Source organism: Lygodium microphyllum, chromosome 29, assembly GCF_053477565.2.
Source record: "Lygodium microphyllum isolate KBCC chromosome 29, Lygodium_microphyllum_v1.1.10, whole genome shotgun sequence".
Classification (NCBI taxonomy): domain Eukaryota; kingdom Viridiplantae; phylum Streptophyta; class Polypodiopsida; order Schizaeales; family Lygodiaceae; genus Lygodium; species Lygodium microphyllum.
In genome coordinates, this window is record NC_141163.1 from 76,187,940 (window position 1) to 76,212,054 (window position 24,115).

At 42.9% G+C, this 24,115-nt stretch overlaps 1 pseudogene across 1 annotated transcript in view; it reads right to left on the reverse strand.

Annotated features, from left to right (window-relative positions):
• Positions 1-6,429: 6,429 nt before the first annotated feature.
• LOC148010814 (putative phosphopantothenoylcysteine decarboxylase pseudogene) overlaps positions 6,430-24,115 on the reverse strand; it is a 35,702-nt pseudogene continuing 18,016 nt past the window's right edge. Inside the window, exon 2 of the transcript XR_015689518.1 lies at positions 6,430-9,038. The product of XR_015689518.1 is annotated as a putative phosphopantothenoylcysteine decarboxylase pseudogene (transcript). The remainder of the gene's footprint in view (positions 9,039-24,115) is intronic.

A 24,115-nucleotide genomic window follows, 5' to 3' on the forward strand; every position in this document is an offset into this window, starting at 1 on the left:
TTTTTTCACCATGTCATTCCGACATACGGTTTGTCCGTTATTAATTTTTGCGTGTTTTCGTTCTTTTTCATGCGTATTTTTATCTTTTTTCCATGTGAACCTGCCCTATTCACCTCGGAATCCAATTCTGAGTGAAAAGCCTTGACCAGCCCCCCTTCATGCCCATTTCTCCTTTTTCCACTGCCCTGTTTCGATCTACGAATTTTTCGTTATTAATTTTTATAAGTGTTTTCGAGCTTCATTTTATTGTTTTTTCCATGTTAACGCCTCCTAACCCCATCGAAACTAAGTTCTAATGTGCAAGTCCTGAAGATCATCTGTGTCCTAACATTTCTCCTTTTTCTTACCCTCCATTCCGGTGAACGGATCATTAACTATTAATTTTTGAATCCCTTTTCGAGTACGATTGTTGAATTTTTCTCATGTGAACGCATCCTATCTTCATCAAAATTGTGTTCTGATGTGATAGGATTGTCGGGCACGTTCTTCGACACATTTCTTATTCTTCCTGCACTTCGTTCCAACCAACGGATTCTCCTATATTAATTCCCATATACATTTTTGGGCTCGATTTTCACATTTTTCCCATGTGAACGCCCTACATTCTCCTGGAACCCCTTGGTGCATTTTTCCGCTGCCTTCGGGCACATTTTCCATTTTTACGACATTTCATTCCGATACGCAATTCAGGTTTTATTAATTTTTTCATGTGTTCACGTCGCCTCTCGCGTTGCGCATGAATACCCATGTTTTTTAATTTACACGTCTTCTGATGCATCTGTCTCACCATTTGCCCCCATGACGTTGTCCCAACCGTCTATGGGTCCTGCAAATGCAAATTCTTTTACCCTCACCCAACGCCTGTGTAGGGGACGAGGGCGAGAGCTACCTTATTTTTATTTTATTTTATTTTATTTTATTTTATTTTTTTCTTTCTATTTTAAAAAATATATAGTCCCTTCCCCCCCGACGATTCCCTCCTCCCCTCTCCTTCCCTCCTCTCTCCTCTCTTCTTTCTTTATTTCTCTCACCTCCCCCCTCTCTGCGTACCCTCCCCTCTCCCCCATTTCCCCTCCTCTCTCTCTCCTCCTCTCTCTCTTCTTCCTCCTCCTCCTTCTCCTCCCTTCTTCTCCTCCTTCCTCTTCTTTTTCTTCTTCTTCTTCTTCTTCCACTCCCCCTCCCCTCTACCTTCGCCACCTACACTCCCTCCACCCGGCTGCCATCTTCGCTCCCTCCCCTTGCACATGTCTCCCCTCCTGCCGTCGCACGCTACCGGCCGCATCGCCGCCCCGCCTTACGTTGCATCTCCCCGTTGTGTTGCATTTCGTCGCCGCCTTGCCAGCTCGCCACCCTGCCACGTCGCGTCGCCTGCCACTCCTGCAACCCACCTACACCCTAAACCCTCCCCTCAACCCTCCCTCTCGCCCACCATCCCACCCCTCCCTTTCCTATCCTCCTATTAGCCCCCCTTTCCCCCCAATCCTACCCGCCACCCCATCCGCCCCATCACCACACCCACCCCCCACTGTCGTCCCTTTTTCAACCCTCTACTAGCCCCCTTTCCTCCCAATCCTACACCCCACTAACCTCCCTTTCCCACCCGCCTTCTAAGCACCCCTTCCCCCACCACCCCCTTTTTCTTCCCCCCTTGGCCCACGTTCCCCCGTAGAAACCCCCAATCCCCCACGAAGCCCCTTTTATCCACTGTTCCTATGGGCCCTCCGTTCTCATCCACAGCCCCACCACCAATACCTTGTTCATTTTTGTGCCCACACATCAACCACCATTACCAAATACCACCTCGATTGCGGTGTTCCTGCGCGCGTGGGCGTCCTGGATTATGTCTGTGACTGGCTTGTGGGTTGTTTCGTGAGTGTTCACGTGCGAGGAAGCACATCCGGTCATGTTCATGCATTGGTGCGAACGTTCGTAGCCGTTCATGCGCCATAGCCATTCTGTGCTAGCAACTGTTCCCATGTACTTTTCAAACTTAAACCTATTAAAAACACCAAAAACCATAAAACAATTAAAAAAAGAGAAATACATGAAAAAAACTCAAAATGTCAAAAAAATCACAAAAAATAGCTGAAATTTATTAAATCAATTGTTGATTTTTGGAATCATTTTTCTTTGTTAAACACACATGAATAATTTAAATGAAATATTATAAAAAATTCAAAATCCTTTCACCACTCATACAAATTCAATAAAATCAATAAAAATATTTAAAAATCGATAAAAATCCACAAAAATTTCAAAAAAAATCCCAACAAAATTCCACACTCTTTTCCAATGTTTTTCAAGATTTCATGAACTTGCATTACCTATATAAATGCTGAACTCTTTTTTTTTTAAACAAACCAACAAAACACCACACAAACAAACAAACAAAAACAAAAACCCCAAATCCAATACCTAATTCATTCACTCATTTTGAAATTTCACACATCACTTGAAAAACAATACGATCCAAACACAAACCCTCTAATTCCTTCACACATAAACTCTTCTTTTTTTTTTAACAAACAAACAAACAAAATCCTTAAATGGTCTATAAATCTTAAAATAGATCCACAAAATTTTTCCAATTCCCCTTCCCTAACGATGTGCTCATCCACATTGCACAAGTTCCCCATCTTTTTCTTTGGTGAATCATGATATTCGTCTTTTGGTTTGTATTTGACAAAAGGCAAATTGTTCCCTAGTCGCCTTGCTATTACTCGTGGATTTTTTCTCTTTTCTGTAAATTCTTTGGATGTGGAGTACGTTTCAAACATTGCGGTTATCTACCCACTGCATGGTTCCTTTTCCTTTTTCCTCTTCCATATGCACCATAACACACCGTTAATTGTAATTTAAAATCTACGGACTGTTGTACCCATCAAATAAACACATTGCACATCCTAAATTGTAATTAAAATAAAGCCAAACGTTAATTATAAAAGAAACCACGCCGTTGCACGAATACTATTACACAATAACCCACGTAATTTGTAAATTAAAATCCATTCTCAGTGCATGCGCACACTCTACAAACGCATAATTTTTCCTTGGTTGTCTGTGTGTGAACATCCTATGTAGTCTGAATGGCATAATCTTCCTCTTATTACCATTCTTATTCCTTCTATTTTTTTAGTAGATTCCCTTCAAACCTTTTTAATGCATTCTCCGTCTTTTCCACCTTTATCACTTTATTTACTCTCATTTTATGACTTATCTTATCCTCCATTACAATCTTCTCCTCTTATTCCATTGTCCTCTCCATCTGATTCTATTAACCTTCCTTCTTCCAGACAGTGCTGGATATACTTGACTATGACAATGACATTTTTCGTCGACGATAATGGAAACTACATGATTCTTACATGATCGATGGCCTTTTATTCTAGGGTTCTAGAATACAACTCTGGCATGTTCAAATTCTTATCTTTATTTTACCAAAGTATATGTTACTTCTAAGGATACCACTATTCGTCTTGCAACTTATTTTTGCTAGTATCTTACCTTCATACATCATCAATCTCATTTAAAAACTCGAAAGAGTATCCCCCATAGCTAATCATAGATCCAAATGTGGATGTAGTTCCTTCTCAAATGGATGTACTATATTACTTTGCACAGGCCTTTCCCACCAAGTTTATCATCTTACTACAAAGGATGTGTTCTCCAGTTCCTCCAAAATGTACCTCGGTACTTTGTAGATGAGAACAAAGCCTTGGAATGTCTTAAACTGAGTATGCAATTTAAGAATAAACATTTTCATCCTACTTAGCAAAAGAGGGTTTTTATGATTGTATCATCTTTTTTTCTTAATGAAAATTTTTTCATTTGCTCTCCGTTTTTTGGAGCACGTGTCATTCAGACTACTTGTCAAGTGTCAAGAGTCAATGTATGTGTACGTATTATTTTTCTCTTAAGTGAAGTTGAAGATGAAGATAAACCTGATCGCAAAGATGATTGATGGATGAATTGATAGAATATCTTATATCCTTTACCAATTTTTTTATTTTATTTTAAGAAGTATTAATGGATAAAGGATTTTACTTTCGTTGTATTATTTATCAGAGATACAAGTTATAAATTGGAATCATGATTGGATTGAGCTTTCGTGAAGATTGATATTGAAAATCAACGATATGAGCTCTTAAATGAACTTGTATTCCCTTTTTCTTAAGTCACGAGAACGTTTCTCTTTTTAAGTGTGGGGATATGTCGAATATTGAATTGACTCGATTTTTTTGTTACTTTTTATTATTTTTTAAGCTTGAATGATTGATTTTTAATGAATTTTGAGTTATGATTAGTTATTTTAAAAGTATTTGAAAGTGTTTTATATATATTTATTATATTTTAAAAGCTCGTGATCATTCTCAATAGAAATATAAAACTGTGATGTTCTGATAGGTTCTGTCAAGGTTCTGATTAATTATGTTTAGCTTTTGTTTTGTTGTATTTTTCTTTTGTATGAAGCATAGATTGATTATTGATGAAAGTTGGTTTTGATACTTTTTGTTGACCTGTGAAATCTTATGTAACCTTCTGTTGAGCTTCTATAGAGCCTCTGTCCCTGCTCTGTGATATTTCTGTTCTATTTTATTCAAATCTATAAATCTTCTATAAGTATTCTGTGGAATGTATGTGTGATTTTGAAAATGCTTTTTAGCCTTGAAAAGAGGTAAATAAAAGCTCAAAAGAGCTCAAGAAAGTGAAAGAAGTAGCTATTAAAAACTCAAGAGAAGAATAGAGTGAAGTGACAATGGTGAGCTATAAAGAGTCACTGTAGTGACTTTGGTGACCTTTCATATCAAACACACATTTTGAAAAGAGCATCCACGACCAAAGAAAGATTATGATGAGTGATTATTGAGTATTGTAGTAAGGAGATGATGTATTATTGATTGGGAGAGAAAAAGAGTTAGAGATAACCAATTCTATGCAAAACAATGCATCTATCTATGAGACTCTAAGAGAACTATGTAGACAATGAAGATGAATCATATGTGATATTTTTCCATTCAAAGTAGTGTTTCTATTATATTCTCTTGGTCTATTAATAAATTCTATGAAGAATATGAAGAGGATGTTCAATTTTATTGAAAATAAAAACCGTGAAAATTTTGTTTCTATGATGCTGCGTGAAGATTTTTTGCTAGTAGTATTGTTTTCTTTGTTGCAATTATATAAAAGATGAAAGAGATGGTTCTTAATGATACAAGATAGATTTTCTTGGTCTATTAATAAATTCTATGAACTATGTAGACAATGAAGATGAATCATATGTGATATTTTTTCATTCAAAGTAGTGTTTCTCTTATATTCTCTTAGTCTATTAATAAATTCTATGAAGAATATGAAGAGGATGATCAATTTTATTGAAAATAAAAACCGTGGAAATTTTGTTTCTATGATGCTACGTGAAGATTTTTTGCTAGTAGTATTGTTTTCTTTGTTGCAATTATATAAAAGATGAAAGAGATGGTTCTTAATGATACAAGATAGATTTTCTTGCAGTAGAAATCTTATTTTCTTAGTGTCTCTCTTAGGGCTTCACAGGTGGAGGAAAGAAAAAAAAGGTACATGCTAAGGGCACAAAGCAAAAGGACAAGAAAGATGAGAAAAATGAGAATTCCAAGTGCCCACAATGTGAGAAGAGCATGTTAAGACACTTCTTCAATTCACACACTTCATTTATGATTTAGCACTCAACCCTAAAAAGAGCTAGTGTCCACATTTTGGCCACTGTTTCAATGGATGCCTACATTGTACTTCCCCACCCTAGATAGCTTATACCTATAAATAGACGATCACTTCATTCATTCTATACCTCTCTTCAGTCATTCTTCACCACCTTCAACACCACCACTTCCCTTCTTTGCCAAACCCCTTCCACTACCCTCGCACACCTTCATGAGAACATTGCAATTCGTAACTCATGTCTGACTTCACCCTTCTTTTTCTACTTCAAGTAACGTATTCCTTCATTAGACCCTGCATTTATAGCTTCCACCTAGAATCACCATCATTTCCTTGGCATCAATACCCCTCTCCTTCAAGCTCCACCTTCAGCTGCATTTTTCAATCTCAAGGTCTTCTCCTTGCTTGGCATCATCATCTCCAACTTGGTATTAACATCCTAGCCTCTCGCAGCAATCTACACCACCTAGCATCAATGATTTCATCATTCCTCTATCACAAAGGCGACTAGGACCTACGTTTTTGCAGCATAGCTTCTCAATCATTTGGCATCACTCCTCTGTCACACAGGCTACTCCGACCTGCGTTGTATAAAACTCGCGCGGGGGTTCGTAAAACTCGCTCACCGCAAGGATGTTTTGCGATGGAAGAACTCAACATAAAATAATTATCCATAATAACTTTAGATTTAAGACGAATGAGAAAACAAATTATTTAATTAAAGATATAGCCAAGATACAAGATCAAAAGATTCTCGGATATGATTAAAAGACATCAGAACGGCTCCAGATGGAATTTCTCTTTTAAGCGAGTAAAGGTTCACTGGCCAATTAGAAGACAAGGTCGTTCTCTCAATCTCAATCTGAGAGAGAAGAAAAGGTGGAATGTCATGATTTATGGAAAGATCTTTAAGGAAGGCAAGGAGAACCAAGCTTGAACCCCATCCACTCGTAGAATTTGATGACGAGAACTTCGATGAGGGCAAGGAGCTCATAGCTCGATTCAAAAGCCACTCCATAAAACTTGATGACTATCTTCAAAGTAGGCGAGGGATACAAAGCTCAACCTCAAGCCTCTCTCTCCAATTTGATGGCAAAGCTTCAAAAAGGCAAGGAGCTTAAACCTCGACTCAAGCCTCTCTCTTGAATTTGATGGCCCCTAAGGCTCTCATAGTGTCTCCCTTTTATAGTTCTCTCTCCTACATCTTCACGTTTGTGCTTTTCTTTACTCAAAAAAGCCTAAAGCATTTAGCTTTAAAAAACCATTAAGGTTATGTTTTTAAAGCTTATGCTTTAAAAACGTGTAAACGCTGAACTGCCATCTTGCGATCATGACCCATGATTAAGCCATGATCAAGAGCCAATCAGCACCTCATTTCCTATCTTTGGATGACGAATTCCACAACAATTTCCCGTGCCTCCAAGATCTACCTGAGACTTCTCAGTTTCCACCTCTGCCTCACCAAATAGTGACAATGGAATAGGAGTAGAGATTTTCTCAACAGCAGAATGGCTAATGTGATAACTCATCCAATGTCCCAAAAATGTGCGTTGAAGTGCTAACCCACTAGGTGATGCTGTAACACCATTACTCAGACTCTTGAGCTCTTGTTCATCAAACCTCTTTCCAAGCACCCCCATGGAGCCTTCTTTACCTATAGAATCAGGTCTGTCAAGAAGCCTAAAACCATTTTCTTTCAAAACCTGCGAAGCCTGTGCTAGTGTGCGCATTTTATGATATACTTACAGCTTCCAAGCCTGTTACTCCAACAAAGCACTTGAAACTCCATCATTCACAGATCATACTGACTCACCTGAATGCTCAAACCAATCAAATGGTTCCGTATGTGCTGATCTTAAATACTCCACAAATTCCCCCCAATCATCATCAGAACTGCATTATTGTGGCTTCAGAGTAGGTGGCACTGAATCCGTGACACCTTCAAGCTTTTCTGAGTGCACCAAGGAATTCCAGTTTGAGAAAGTCAAACTGCCCAAAGGATCCTCAAAGCCCTCACTCATGGATTTACCAACAGGCAGGTGTGGTTTTGATGAAAAGAAATCAAACATATCATCGTATGCTTGATATCCCTGTCTGCTGCAGAAATCTGGTGAGTTGGAAAGAGCAACTGGGAGTACGTTGGCATGAGACTCGTCAGGTGGTACGGATTTGAATTCGCCAAAATCATCATCCGAATCAGACATACTCATCATGACCGCGTGAGAAATTGACTGCATTGAACTACCAAACAATAAGAATGCTGAAGATTCCGTCTTTGCGGGAGTTTCATGTTTAGCAGCTGAGAACAGAAAGTTGAAGTTCAGCGACTGGTCATTTGCACAGTGAAGACTGACAGGGTTGGTGGGAGCAGGCATAGAAATCTTTTCCATAGCAGGCATCCATTCCATTCAACTTGGAGGTGCTGAAAAACGTTTCACACGTGACAAAACATATTCTCAAAGAAGAAAAGCACCAAACCAGGATAGTTGGCCTCTATACTGAGTCCAAAACCATGGGCTTCACTTGAGATCTTTTTGTTATACATTGAAAGCCTTAAGAGTTGAATCTATAATAGATGGTTCTGCCATTACTCCATTGCCATAATCTCTACAAGCTAGCTTTTTAGGTATTGGTGGTATAATAACAAACCCCAACTCTTTGATTGCCTTTTGTGTGAATGGGTTGTCCCACATAAAAGTATTCATTCCTGGAGCTACAAACACCGGCTTTGAGAAATCCCATGCCCAAATAATGCATGTCAGAAGATTATCACAAAGCCCACCTGCTAGCTTTGCAAGCGTGTTTGCTGAAAGAGGTGCAATCACCATTGCATCTGCCCACTTTCGTAACTCAATATGGAGCACGTCATCACCTATCTTGCTCCAACTGGACCATTCATCCTCATCTCTATACAGCCTTACTGTTGTTGGTAGAGAAACTTTATCAATGAAATGCAGAGCAGATTTAGATGTGACAGCTTTCACTTTTGCCCAATCAGAGAACCTCTCAGCAAGAATTCAAAACTTTATGGCAGCAACACTACCACTTGCTGCTAGAATAAGTCTAGGCCATTGACAACTTGCAGAAACTGACATTGAGGCTGATAATGCTTTTGTAGCAATTTCCATCTCGGCACATGTGTTAAGGCAGCATTTATGACCATGTGAAGACTTTGAAGACTTGTGAGGGCTGGGTTTCCATGCAATATGATGGACTGAAGCTGCTGGAAGTTCAAGAAGAGAACGCCCGTCTTTTCTTCAAAGAATATTCACTGACGATGTAAAACTTACGACCTTTTCCTTCGATCCTTGAGTCTTCAAAACGGATATTCCCTTCATATGAACCTGTTTTTCCATACAATGTGCCCTATCAAGAATATGCTTTGGAAGAGAATTTCGTGCCCAATCATTCATATGGTTTGCAAATTGAAATCCATGCAATGCAATCAATCAAACGATGCTTCCATACAAAAATTTATGAATGCACTGAAGAAAATGTGCCTAGCCTATCTACATGTGCTCCTGCGTCATGCAAAATGCAAACAAAAAGACACACACAATGTAAAACAAATTCCTAATGACGCTAACTGATGAGATCAAAATCCTAGCAAAAAACTCCACCCTCACGTTCGCAGTGGTGGACGTGCAGCATCACGACATCCGCCCCCTCCAAACCTGCACATCCTCTCCGGATGGTGGGCCATAGCTACCCATCCTCGTCACCGTCGAACTCGACGGTCAACACAATCTCATCATCATCTGCAATATCCAAATCCTCATCTACATCATCTCCTGACTCAAATCCATCATAAACTTCATCATCCAACTCCTCAACTACTGTATAGGCTACATCATCTCTTCTCTTGACTTCTTCAACAAACACAACTGTGAGGCATCACTCTCCTTGTCATGAATACCACATATCTTCTTCTATAATCATAAGTGCCACCTTGAATAACATTGAAATATATTTGCTTAGACATAGATAGTATAATGGTAGACTTGCATATCTCATTAAGTTTATCCAAATATTCTCTATCCCAATTTTCTAGCTATATTCCCTTGGTTTTCAATGACCTAACCCTTTTTTTTTTTCACTAATTCCCTTGATTTTCAATAGCCTAACCTATTTCTTTTGCACCAATACCTACCAAATTTGAGTCTACAATTTGATTCTCTTCCCTGCAATCAAAATCCGCAAGGCCGTACCATCAAGTTCTGCTAAGGAATACGTAGCATTGTCATGGACTTGCTGCACCAAATAAGGCCCAAACCATCGTCTCGAAACCTTGCGGATAGCACTATACGAGTTGTCTAGACTACTGTCATAGACCAACGCCCAATCTCCCTCCTCAATCTCTCTAGATCTCAATCTGTGTCTGCTATCCAATCGGTCTTTGTTGCAAATTCTAGCCTCTTTTAGCTTTTGAACAACTCTCTCAATATCTTCAGATCTCCTCTCCAACTAACAAATAGAAAGAGCCAAAATATCCTCTCTAGTCATCTCAACTTGCTGCCACGGTAAAGCACTCCAAGTGAGTGTATAAGTCTCTATAGGCATGACTGGTTTCTATCCATACATCAACTCAACTGGCATATATCCTGTAGTCACACTGTGAGTAGTGTGATAAGCCCATAAGGCATAAGGCAACAACCTAGGCCACTCTCTGACCCGCCGCCCACTGCATGCTTTGGCCAAGGCTTTCACAATCAACGGATGGCCTCTTTCACTCTTTCCGTTGCCTTCTGGATTATAAACTGAAGTCAAAGCAAGTTTAATACCAAGGCAAGATAAAAACTTCCTAGCCTCGTCAGCATCCAACTCGCCTCTATCTGCAGTAATTTTCCCAATGCATCCATACCCGCAAATAACATCCTCCAACAGAAACATACAAACCACTGTAGTCTTCGTCCTCAATGCTCTTCCTTCCACTCTATTTGTGAGATCTTCTCATGGCAAAACAATGTAACGCATTTGCCACAATCCAACAAGTATATTAATCAAAACAAGAACCCACTTGTAGTGAATACATGGGGATAAGTAGGATGAAGCTCATCTCTATGCCTCACTGAAGAAAACAACTGACAATCAATGCATATCTCAACAAACTGTGAGATATCTCTGTACATGCCTCTGTCAGAGTGCAGCAGTGCGGAAGCATAGGACTGAGAGAGAGAGAGAATGCAGAGAGAGGAGAGAGAAAGAGACAGTGGAAGATGAAGATCTGCTGTATAAAGTGTGCTGTATACAAAGATATGCAGATATGTACACGGGCGCAGTGCGCTGGACTGCGTGTCTCCACCTCGACGATGCAACCTGCTGTTCACCTCGAAGTCCGCTGCAGTCTGCACTATCTCCTGTTAGAAATCTGCGAACAAAGATGGAATCTGCACGTGCCACCAGTCTGTAATCTGCGAGCAGAGAAGTGTGGGAGACTGCTGAAGAACTCGGCTATTTATAGCCAGAATCTGGGCGAAAAATAGGGCAGGTCGACTGGACTGCAGGCAATCGGACTGCCATGTGGCAGTCCGACTGTACAGTCCCACTGGACTGTGCAGTCCCGGTCAGGCGATGATCTCTAACACCCCCTCTCAGAGCCTGGGCGGGGCAAAAGCCTGAGGGATCTGGAATGTCTCCAAAGTAGAGCCTGGGGAAGTGCCTTCATAAACAAATCTGCAAGATTGTCCTCCGTCTTGCAGTACTCCATAGTGATGGTCTCATCCAGAAGCTTCTCTCAAATGAAGTGGTACTGGATCTCTATGTGCTTCGTCCGGGCATGAAAAACACGATTCCGTACCAAGGCAATGCAACTCTCATTGTCACATTGCAACAAAGTAGGACGAGTCTGGGGACACCCAAGCTCCTCCAATAATCTCCGAAGCCACACAACCTCACATGTGGCGGAAGACGCGGCCCGATACTCCACCTCAGTAGACGAAAGGGCTACCGTGGGCTGCTTCTTGCTACTCCATGAGATAACACCTGTACCCAAGGTAAAACAGTAACCTGTAGTAGACCGCCTGTGGTCCACATCACCGGCCCAATCCGAGTCACTCCAACCTGCAAGTACAAGATCTGAACCATCTGTCCCTGCAGGATAATGAATCCCTAAATCAAACGTCCCCCTCAAATACTGAAGTATCCTCTAAGCAGCCTGTCAATGCACCGTCTGAGGTTCACTCATAAACCCTGCCAAGAGCCCAACAGCAAAACAAAGATCAACACGAGTGTTGAGAAGCCAAATCAATGATCCAATCAACTGACGATAGCGGGAAGCATCCGCCATAGGAGAAGCTGAATGGGAAGTGGCCTTCCAATTCGGATCCATAGGAGTAGAAAGGGGCCGACAATCCTCCATCGCAAAAGAAACCAAGAGCTCCTGTACATATCTCTGCTAAGAGATGAAGATCCCCCTCTGAGACTGATAAATCTCATGGCCCAAAAAGAAATGGAGTAGACCCAAGTCCGTCATCTCAAACGTCCGATGTAAAGCTGACTTCATCTCTTGGACCTGCTGTGCATGATCACCTGTGACAATCAAATCATCAACGTATAACACAAAAAGCACACAACCATCCTCGGAAGTGTGAACATAAAGCTGCGGATCGGCCTTAGAACGCCGATATCCCAACTGAGACTAAAGGAACGAATCAATCTTCTCGTTCCATGCACGCGAAGCCTGCTTGAGGCCATAAAAGGCCTTCTTCAACCTATAGACTTTCCCATCTGAAGATCCAAAACCAGGAGGCTGCTCAACATAGATCTCCTCCTTCAAATCACCATTGAGGAAGGCCAACTTCACATCCAACTGGTAAACAGGCCATCTCCTATGGCCAGCCAAGGCAAGAACAGCTCTAATGGTCGCCATACGAGCAGTGGGGGCAAAAGTATCATGACAATCAATCCCTGGGCGCTGTGCAAAACCTTTAGCAACAAGGCGAGCCTTGTGCTTATCCAAAGAACCATCGCTAAGGTATTTGGTCTTGAAGACCCATTTGACGCCAATCACCTTCTTATTCAGGGGGCGGGGCACGAGTGACCAAGTGCCATTCCTCTCAATAGCCTCCAACTCGGCTTCCATAGCTTTCTTCCATGGTGCGGACTGTAAAGCCTCCTTCACGGAGGTGGGCTCTCGATCCTGCATAACACAGGTCATCAAACAATAGTTAGAGCAAACAAGCTCCGTAGAATGTGCCTGGTGCCTCAGTGACCGCCGCGGACCATCCTGCGGTCCCCACTCCTCAGGAACCCCCTCGATCCCAGAATCACGGAGTGTATCACGGGCCCATCGAGGAGGAGACCGAACCTCCCCTCGTCTCTCTCCATCAGCTGAAGACTCTGGAATATCCACCGGTGGTAACTCCTCAGGGGTGATTGGTGGAACAGTAGACTCTGTGTCAGAAACTAAATCATAATCAAAAGGCACGGGCTCCAATGGAACTGTAGCAGGAGCCCAACTCTCCCCTGAATCACCAAGAACGGGATGCTCCTCACCCGTTGATAGGGCCGGAACCTCCACAAACCGCACATCTCGACTAGTGTACACATCCCGCTTGACGGGATCATACAATCGATAGCCGTGGGACTGGGAGCTGTAGCCAACAAATACCTGTCTTCGGGAAGCTGCTTCAAATTTATCACAGTGAGCCTTAGGAATGTGAACATAGGCATCACACCCAAAGACCCTGAAGTAAGAAACATCAGGCTTAGTCCCAAAGTAAGCCTCAAAAGGTGTCATCCCATCAATGGCCGAAGTGGGGGATCGATTAAGAATGTGGACTGCAGTAGCCATAGCCTCGGCCCACAAAACCTAAGGGGTCTGTCGGTGCTCCATCATGGTGCGCGTCATCTCAATCACACAGCGGTTTTTCCGTTCAAGAATGCCATTTTCTTAAGGAGTGTTGGTATTAGCAAACTCCTGGTGAATACCTTTATCTGCACAAAAACGAGCAAACTCATTAGAAACAAATTCACCACCCTTGTCGAATTGCAAGGTCTTCAATTTCCGGCCTGATCGGTTCTCCTCAAAGAGAAGCCAATCCTTGAAGTGGGAGAAAGCTTCTGACTTCAATGCTAAGAAATAGGCCTATGTCATCCTGCTGTAGTCATCTACGATCAGCATGAAATACGAGCTCTCACGCAAGGACTCGTTCCTCATAGGGCCACTTAGATCCGTAGATAAAAGCTCCATCAGTGAAGTAGACCGCCGCGAAGCTATGTGGGGAATGGCATCCCTATGCTGCTTTCCACGAATGCAGGAGACGCATGGCTGCTGGCTCACCACTATATCCGGCAACCCTCGAACAAGCTGTCCACGTAACACCCTCCGAAGATAATCATAGTTGAGGTGACCAAACCGAGCATGCCATAACTCTGACTGTGTCTGAGAGGGAAAAAGAAGAGTAGAGAGGGCGGTGGAAGACTTCAATTTATAGATGCCGTTCTCCTCATATCCGGATGATAGAACCTTCCTTGACCCACGATCAAGGACTCGCACCGAGTTACTGTCAAACGCCACCAAAAGTCCAAGGGAGCAAATCTTATGAACTGACACGAGATGATACCCTAAACCTGGTACATGCAAGACCTCTGAGGTATGGGTACCACCACGTCCATCTCGAATAAGCTGCATCTTACCCCGTCCTGCAATAGACACGGAAGAGCTATCTCCAATGAGAATCTGCCCACGCGAGAGTCCCAACTGGGCAACACCATCTAATGAAGGAGTCATGTGCCGGGAGACACCACTATCAACGATCCACTCTCAAGCCTGGGGAGCCGTCATCGCAGCATCAGAAGCATTCGGTGAAGAGTCCTCAATGACAGCTAGATGAAGAAATGCAGCTGATGAGGGTGCAGCCACCGCTCCAGAATCCTTCGTGTCCTTCTTGTTGGTGTCCTTCTTGTCTTTGTCAAGGCAATCCTTCTTCCAACGGCCAGTCTTGCCACAAATATGACATGTGGATTCTTTGTCCTTGTCCTTGTCCTTCTTTGACTTGTTATCCCCCTTCTTCTTCTTTTGGTCCTTCCTCTTCTTCTAAGAGGCTTGACCTGTCAGTGCCTTCGACTTAGAAGCATTCTGTCCCTTTAGTTGTTCCTCTTGGTCCAAGACCATAGGAACCAACTCTTCCCACCGAAGAGTAGACTCCCGCCCCTGAGCAATAAGGACGGAGTAGAATGTACCGAATCGTGGCGGCAACTGGGACAAGAGTGTGATCGCCATGTCTTCGGAGGAAATCGGCTTCCCCGCATTCTGAACCTGCATCTGAAGCTGTCTTAGCTTGTTGATGTGCTCCCGTAGCAAAGAAGACTTGTTTACGGACAAGTCTTACGGACAAGGTCCAAATCTGAACCTCCAAAGAAACCCGCTTCATAAGGGTCATCCGGTTGTACATCTGATCAAGCTCCAGCCATATCTCCCGAGCCACCGTCAAGTGCTCGATGTGAGCTATCACGGCTGTAGTACACGACAGAAAAAGAAATGAACGAATCCTGGCATTCAGTTTGTCCCAGTGAGACTGAGCCTTGGCCAACTCTGCACGAGCCTCAAAAGAGAGTTTGGACTCATCTCTTACGGAGGGCCGGTCGATCTCCTCCTATACAAGCTCCGCCAAATCATAGGATTCAAGGATGGCCAACATCATGACGCGCCAGATGCGGTAGTTGTCGCCATCGACTAGAACTCCAAGTCAATCTCTATAGACGTCTTCACCTGTAATGCCTTCACAAACGCAAAAGCAGCCCCCTCTGACTGTGAAAACTCAGCCTGCTAGGGCTCTTCCGCGTCCTGAATCTTCTTCACCCGCCGGAGGCGATGAAAAAGCAAAACCTGCACTTGAAAGCTGAAAACTCAAACTTTCTCCTCGTCAAACAGCAATAAACAGCAGCAAATCCACCACCTGAACTCCTTTCCTGCGCGCCCACGCTCACTTCAGCCTTGTTCCGAGGCACAGCCCTCCTGCCTGCCCTCAAATGCTGAAAATGCAACTTTGTGTCGCGATAGAAACTCCTCTTCGGCTTGGTTCTGCGCTCAGTCAGTCCTTTAACACTGCTCTGATACCATGTCAAAGTGCAGCGGTGCGGAAGCGTAGGACTGAGAGAGAGAGAATGCAGAGAGAGAAGAGAGAAAGAGACAGTGGAAGATGAAGATCTGCTGTATAAAGTGTGCTGTATACAAAGATATGCAGATATGTACACGGGCGCAGTGCGCTGGACTGCGTGTCTCCACCTCGACGATGCAACCTGCTGTTCACCTCGAAGTCCGCTGCAGTCTGCACTGTCTCCTGTCAGAAATCTGCGAACAAAGACGGAATCTGCGCGTGCCACCAGTCTGTAATCTGCGAGCAGAGAAGTGCGGGAGACTGCTGAAGAACTCCGCTATTTATAGCCAGAATCTGGGCGAAAAACAGGGCAGGTCGACTGCATTAAATGCAGCCGACTGGACTGTAGGCAGTCCGACTGCCACGTGGCAGTCCGACTGGACTGTGCAGTCCCGGTCAAGCGATGATCTCTAACAGCCTCTCTACCAGTAGAGCTCTCTAATCTTCTCATAGGTCAGCTAAACAGCTCTATGTCCAACCCAAATACTTTCATGAAACTCTTTCATGATTCGCACCTATGAAGCTCTATCACATACAACTCTCAATGGTTGTCCTTCTCGCTTCCGTGGATGCTTCTAAAGTAGTCCATTCTACAAGAAAAAACCATAAGCTTTTCTTGTGATCTTCTTGAACTCCACATCAATCCACCCATCCTGTCTAGACATACAAAGACTCATCAAAGCTTTCCAAAGCAAATACATAACAAATATGACCAACATGCATAGCTAAAAGATCAACCCCATCATCAACATCATCAATGCAAGAAAAATCCATGTCATCATACCTCGCTCATGAAAGCATATCAACTACTTACTTGTCTTTACCTGCTATATGTCTGAACTCAAGAATCATGGATTTTATGTACCCAATCCACCTAACCATGCCAATATCTGGAGTAGAATAACTTGTTATTATACCTAGAAGAGGCAAGCAATCAATCTCGACCACCACAGCAGCACCAATGAAGTACTCTTTATAATTCTAGAGAGTCATGACAACTCCTAAGAGCTCCCTTTTAATCTGTGGATACCTACGCTATCGATCATTTAGGACTTTTACCCCAAACCGAATAGCATACCTATTCCCATCTCCATCGTCTTGACCAACAGTCCATCCAATGCCGATAGGACTAGTATCAACAGTAAGTACAATAGGTCTCCCACAATCATAACCTACTTTCCAAAGAGTCAGAGCAACTCTCAACAATCTCTTCAATTTCTACATAACTTTAGTGTGTCTCGTGTCCCAAGAAAATGTTGCCCTTTCCCAAGAGCTGATAGAGATTATCTGCAATATGAGCAAAATGAGAAATCCAAATAAGATAAAATACATAAGCTCCAAGAAACCTGCGAACCTCCGAAGTAGAAGAGCAAGTCTCCGCAATCTTCTCTATGGCATCAACCTTCGCAAGGGAAGACTTCTTGCCATAAAAACCACACATGTCCAACAATCAAAACCTCTCTAGCACCAAAAATAGACTTCAACCCTGACAAGGTCAAATTCACTTCCTCTAGCCTGCAAAGAATCCTCTCAACCTCTCTAATATACGCGGCCACAAGGAACCTGCATCCATGATCATCTAAAGTCTCATCCTTTTCTTTCTCCAAACAACCCTTAATAGGTAGATCATCAATGAAAGGCATGGTAAGCTCAAGAATAAAATCCCGTAAGACCTTATTCATCCCATTCATTATATGAGCAACCGAATTAGTACCTTCATCGTAGTCAAATCTCTGCTCTCAAGGGCAAGCTAGAACTGGTCATAGCCAGAATAAAGATCTCCAAGTGAATAGATAGCACGTCTAGCAAAAGCCTCTACAAACTCATCCACAATAGGTCTTGCGCCAACATTCCGTATAGTGACCCTGTTCATTGGCTATAAGTCCTATATGAATTTGAGCATTCCATTCTTCTTAGGATTTGTGAACCATCTATTAGAATATAGAGCTGAAGATGGTTCTAGAATCCCCATCTTGATCCGCTCATTCAAAAGCTCTACCAATTTGGGCAAGTGAGCTCTAGACACAAGAATCGGCAGTAGATTCCAAGGGACATGCGGAATAGTAAAAATAACCATAGGCGTCACAACCCTAGAATCAACGCATCCAATCTCGTGCTGGAAAAAAGTAAAAGCTCTCCCATGTCTACACAACATGTCTTCAAAACATCTCACCTCTGCTAGAAGCAAAAAATCTTTAGTTCCAATCTTCATCTCTTTCAGTGTCTCCGTTGAAAACCTGTCTCCAAGACCTGCTGCAAGATCTCGTAAAGGAGCCTGCATAGTTGCTCTCCTAATCATCTCGTCACTATTCAATGGTGCAGGTCCTGCAACTGGTCTAACCCTCTTGTCAATTGTCTTATATTTTGTCTTTACTCTGGCTTCTTTGCTACAACCTGTTAATTTCAGCCCTTGTTGTAAATACCCTGGTAAACACAAATTTTGCTGTGTATAAACAGGCCCAACCCTTTTTGCTGAAATATTTCAGTAAAGAACACTGTTTACCGAGAATTCTCAGTACCCAACTTTTCTTGCAGCATGAAATCAGTAATTTCGCAAATATATTGCCAGAAAATGAACCTGGAAAACATATGTCAACCCTTGATTTTCAGTTTTCAGCAATGCTAAAAGATACTCCATAGTATCCGAGCATGATAGCCCATCATAGAGACCATCTACCCTCTCTTCTTCTTTTAAAACACCTGCAAGCTTCAATTCTTTCTCTTTTCTCTTCACATACTGCGTGGTAGCTCTAGGCAGGTCTGAAATATGCTAAAAACACAAAGTACTTTCAGTAGATACACCATAAACACATGAGGAAAAACTGCCACTACCAAGAGGAGAGAACTTTCCCTGTCTCATACCACCATTGTCTCGCAAGACAGTGGTACCTAACAAAAATCCGGCTCTCCTATTGGAAGAGGAAAATCCCTCAAAGAATCCTTATTCTGCTGATGGTTGACACAAACTATCATGAATTGGACAGCCCTCTTTCCATCCTTGCTTCGTATCCACGTATAGGCAGACCCATTGTCCAAACCTTAGTCTCCATCCGAGACTTAGCAATAGCTGCCCCAAAATAATAGGATAGGAATAAGAATTCTGCACAAAGAAATGATAAGGCTTATCCACATCTCCAATAGAAATCTTCAAGTTCGAACAAGTAGCATATAAATCTCCTGCAGTATTGTTGGCCGCATGCATGCGCCAACCATGATCCACATCAACTGACCATCTACCAATATCAAATAATCTACGCACTATGACATTAATCTTGAAGCCATGATCCAAAAGAGTAACACAAGGGATCTTTGTCTCACCAAGCTTGACTATAGTCTCCATAGTCGCACCAGCCCAGTGACTACAAGAAAACTGGCTACAAGACACCAATCTATTAGAATATGCGGAATCTAGAGCATGGCAATTGCGGAAGCTATGGAGGTTGAAAGAGGAATAAGAAACTCATGAAGACATTGACCCTGATAAAGACAAATTGTCACACAAGTGAATTAGGTTCCAAGTTTGAGACTTTGACTCATAAACACAATCTTGTGTATTGATAATGACAAGACACTTTACTGGAAAGAAAAGAGTACTATCATTGCATTAGAAAAAGAGTGCAAGGACAATGCTTTATAGGAATTGAGTGGTGGCACTTTCTGCTACTGCTCATATGGGATTCTAGTTTTGAGCCCTCAATGCTCCTTACAAAGGGACTGAAATAGGTATGATTGCAAAATATCTCAACACCCCTCCTCAATCACAACCAAAAGTACAAAGTGTATAGAGGCTTTAGTGAAAGCAACACCTACAAAGTGTGGGCACACCAAAAACATGGCAAAACACCAGAGGCTGTTGCGAAAAAAAGCTAAGTGTGGGTACCACAACCATGATGGTCATCCAGAGGCTGTAGCAGGGGCCTCACAAAGTGTACAGAGGCTTTAGTACAAGGCTTATTGGAGGAGTTTATAAGTTTATGTTTGAAGCACTAGGACTAGGAAATACAAAGCTAAAAAATTCTATCTGAATAGAAGGAATGATGAGGTTTGTCCTTCTCCTAGTGGTCTTCTTCTTCTTCTTCTTCCTTTGCTCTGTTTTCTTCTTCTTCTTTGATTGCAACTAGATAGGCCTTTTGAGACCTCTTTCTGGCGTGGCAGAACTTCTCTGTGTGTCCAGTCCTTTTGGAGAAGTCACAAAAGAGCTGATCCCTCTTGCATTTGTACCTATTGCCAACATATAATGCATGTTCATCTCTAGAGATGCTTGGTTCTTCCTTAGTTTTTAGCTTTTTTTCCTCCTCTAACAGTGATGCCTAGTTATCAACGAGTTCAGGATTTGGCATGTTGATTAGAAATGCTGATACATTATTATATTCAGGAGGCAAACTTTTAATTAGAATACCGATGCAAACATCTTCTTCCATTTTAATGTTGATTTCTGCAAGTTGGATTAGGAGTCCTTCCATGTAATTTAGATGGGTGGCAAGTGATGTGTTGGACTTCATTTCAAGCCTGAAAAACTCAATCAAGAGACCATACTATGATGATTTAGACTATGCACCAAACAAGGTATCAAGTCTCTTTCATATATCCTGTGAAGTCTCACAATTATCCACATGGTGGATATACCTGTCGTCTAGCTCCAATTTGATAATGGCCTGAGCCTTATCATCGTTCTTTTGCCAAGTGACTACAAGGTCAGCATCACGAGGCTTCTTTTCTTTTCCAATGGTAATGGCCCAGAGGCTCTTCTTCATCAGGATGAGTTTGATGCGAGTCTGCTAGGTGTGAAACCCGACTCCTTTGAATCGAGCAGTTGGAGAGTCTTTGCCCATGTTAGATAGCTAGAGCAGCATCAAACAACTCCAGAATTCTCAACCCAACATCAAATCAAGAAGGAGAAAAACCTGGATTCATTGATGGAGGATCAACAACCCCGAACTAAGAAGATTTGAGTTCGACATAAACTAGGACATAGTCTTTACATAGTGTGTTTTCACATTGTCATTACTTGTATCTCTTAACACACTGTAATCTGCTCTCAAAATCCTGGTTTATATCCAAGTCAAATCTTCTTAGCTCGGGGTCGTTGATCTTCCGTCAATGAATCCAGGTTATTCTCCTCCTTGATTTGATGCTGGGACAGTAGATCAGAGTGACAGTGGATTGTTCCAGGTAGCAGAATAGAGAAAATGATGAGATTTTTGAGCTTCAGGTGAAAATGGCTATGAAGTCACAGTTAGGGTTTCTGGGGGCAGCCTGGTTTTTCTGATATTACAGGAGCTACACTTGATCATTTTGAAAACTTTTTTTATGAAAATGAAGCTCTCTTCATGCTCTACCAAAGCCCCATGATGATGGTCATGATTAATGTTGGATTTAAGCGCGCAGGGCGGACGACAGCAGCAGGCTTATTTTTTGACAATTCACGTTTTTTTCAAAGCTGGTCTCAACGTGCATCAATCTTGACAATTTTTATGATAGGATGGAGCGCCTTGACCTGGGAAAGATCTTCATAGAAGGAAGCTCTAGGAGATGTGCCTTATTGAAGAGATCTCGGCCCTCCAAGTCAGGTAGGTCCTGCAGGCTATGGCAAACAAACAAGGCAGCAACTATGAAAAATCACAATGCTGAGTTTGAAATGGCCTAATGTTGAGCTCTGAGATGACAGGGAGGAGCTCCAAGAGCAGCGCAGCACTTCTCCAGAAAAAAGTTTGTCAGGATCGCTTCTAGTTGAAGAGATCTAAGGGCTTGAAGCAGGATAGGTGCAAGTTGGCTATGGCTGCCACAAGGTCAAATGGAGAGGAAGGAGTAGGAGATGAGGTTCTAGACTTAACCTGATTAGCAACAAGGCGGGCCTTGTGCTTATCCAAAGAACCATCGCTAAGGTACTTGGTCTTAAAGACCCACTTGACGCCAATCACCTTCTTGTGAGAGGGACGAGACACAAGGTACCAAGTGCCATTCCTCTCAATAGCCTCCAACGTGACTTCCATAGCCTTCCGCCAATGGTTAAGACTGCAAAGCCTCCGTCACTAAAGTGGCCTCTCGATCCTGCATAACACAGATCATCAAACAATAGTTAGAGCAAACAAGCTCCGTAGAATGTGCCTAGTTCCTCCGTGACCTCCGCAGTCCATCCTGCGGTTCCCACTCCTCAGGGACCCCCTCGATCCTTGAATCTCGAAGTGTACCACGGGCCCAATGAGGAGGAGGCTGAATCTCTCCCCGTCGCTCTCCATCTATTAAATCAAGTAAATCCATCAGCAGAAGCTCCATTGGAGTGGCCGGTGGAAGGGAAGACTCTAAATCAAAAGAAGAATCTCCATCAAGAGGCTCTTGCTCCAAAGGAACTATCTCGGGAGCCCAACTCTCCCCTTGATCTCCAAGGATGGGGTGCTCCTCACCCCTCTCTGCGGCCAGAACTTCCATGAACCGCACATCTCGGCTCGTGTAGACATCCCGCTTGACAAGATCAAACAAACCATAACCTTGGAACTGGAAGTTGTAGCCAAAAAAAACCTGTTATTGGGAAGCCGCCTCAAACTTGTCACGCTACGTCTTTGGGATGTGCACATAGGCGTCACACCTAAAGATCCTGAAAGAAGAGACATCATGCTTAGTCCCAAAGTAAGCCTCAAAAGGGCTCATCCTGTCAACGGCCGAAGTGGAAGATAGATTGAGGATGTGAACTGCGATAGCCACTACCTCGGCCCACAGAAACTGAGGTGCCTATCAGTGCTCCATCGTGGTGCACGCCATCTCGATCACACTTCGGTTCTTCCACTCCAAAATGCCATTCTCTTTAGGAGTGTTGGTGTTACCAAACTCCTGGTGAATGCCCCTATCAACACAAAAACAAGCAAACTCATTAGACATAAATTCACCGCCCTTGTCTGAACGCAAGGTCTTCAATCGCTGGCCAGATTGGTTCTCCTCAAAGAGAAGCCAATCCTTGAAGTGGGAGAAAGCCTACGACTTTAATGTCAAGAAATAGGCCCAAGTCAACCTGTTGTAGTCATCTACGATCAACATGAAGTACAAGCTCCTCTTCAGGGACTCGGTCCTCATCGAGCCACAAAGATCCGTAGATACAAGCTCCATAGGTGAAGTAGACCACAATGAAGCTTTGTTGGTAATCGCATCCCGATGCAATTTTCCACAAATGCAAGAAACACATGGCTGATGGCTCACCACTATGTCCGGCAAACCTCGAACAAATGATCCTTGCGACACCTGCTGAAGGTACTCATAGTTCAGGTGGCCAAACTGAGCATGCCATAGCTCGAACTGTGTCTAAGAGGTAAGAAGAAGAAAGATAAGAGCTGCAGAAGGCTTCAATTTGTAGATGTCATTCTCCTCATACCCTACAGAGAGAACCTTTCTCGATCCACGATCAAGGACTCGAACAGTATCACTATCAAACTCCACCAAGAGGCCAAGAGCACAAATCTTATGGACCGAAAGCAAATGATACCCCAAGCCTAGCACATGCAACACCTTGAAAGTGTGGGTACCACCACGTCCATCTGGAATCGGCTGCATCTCACCCCACACAACAATAGACACAGAAGAGTTGTCTCCAATGAGAATCTGCCCACGTGAAGATTGCAAATGGGCAACACCAATGGGAGAAGGAGTCATGTGTTGTGAGGCACCACTGTCCACGATCCACTCTTGAGCCTTGGGAGTTGTCATCACAGCATCACAAGTCTTTGGTGTAGGGTCCTCAATGACCGCTAAGTGTAGAAAAGCAGCTAATAAGGGTGCAGCTACAGCTCCAGAATCCTTTGTGTCCTTCTTCTTGGTGTCCTTGTCTTTGTCAAGGCAATCCTTCTTCCAATGTCCGATCTTACCATAAATATAGCAAGTCGATTCCTTCTCCTTGTCCTTCTTGGATTTGTTGTCCTCCTTCTTCTTTTGGTCCTTTCTCTTCTTCTGAGAGGAAGGACCAACCAAAGCCTCCAATTTGAAAGCAATTTGTCCCTTCAATTGTTCCGCTTGATCCAAGACCATAGGAACCAACTCTTCCCACCGAAGAGTCAACTCCCGCCCTAATGCAATAAGAGCGGAATAAAAGGTACCAAATCGTGGCAATAACTAGGACAATAAAGTGATCACCATGTCTTCGAATGAAATAGGCTTCCTTGCATTTTGAACCTGCATCCAAAGTTGCCGAAGCTTGTTGATATGTTCTCGAAGCGAAGAAGACTTATTCACAGACAAGGTCCGCATCTGTACCTCCAAAGAAACCCTCTTTATTAGGGTCATCTAGTTATACATCTGGTCGAGCTCCAGCCATATCTCTCGAGCCACCATCAAGT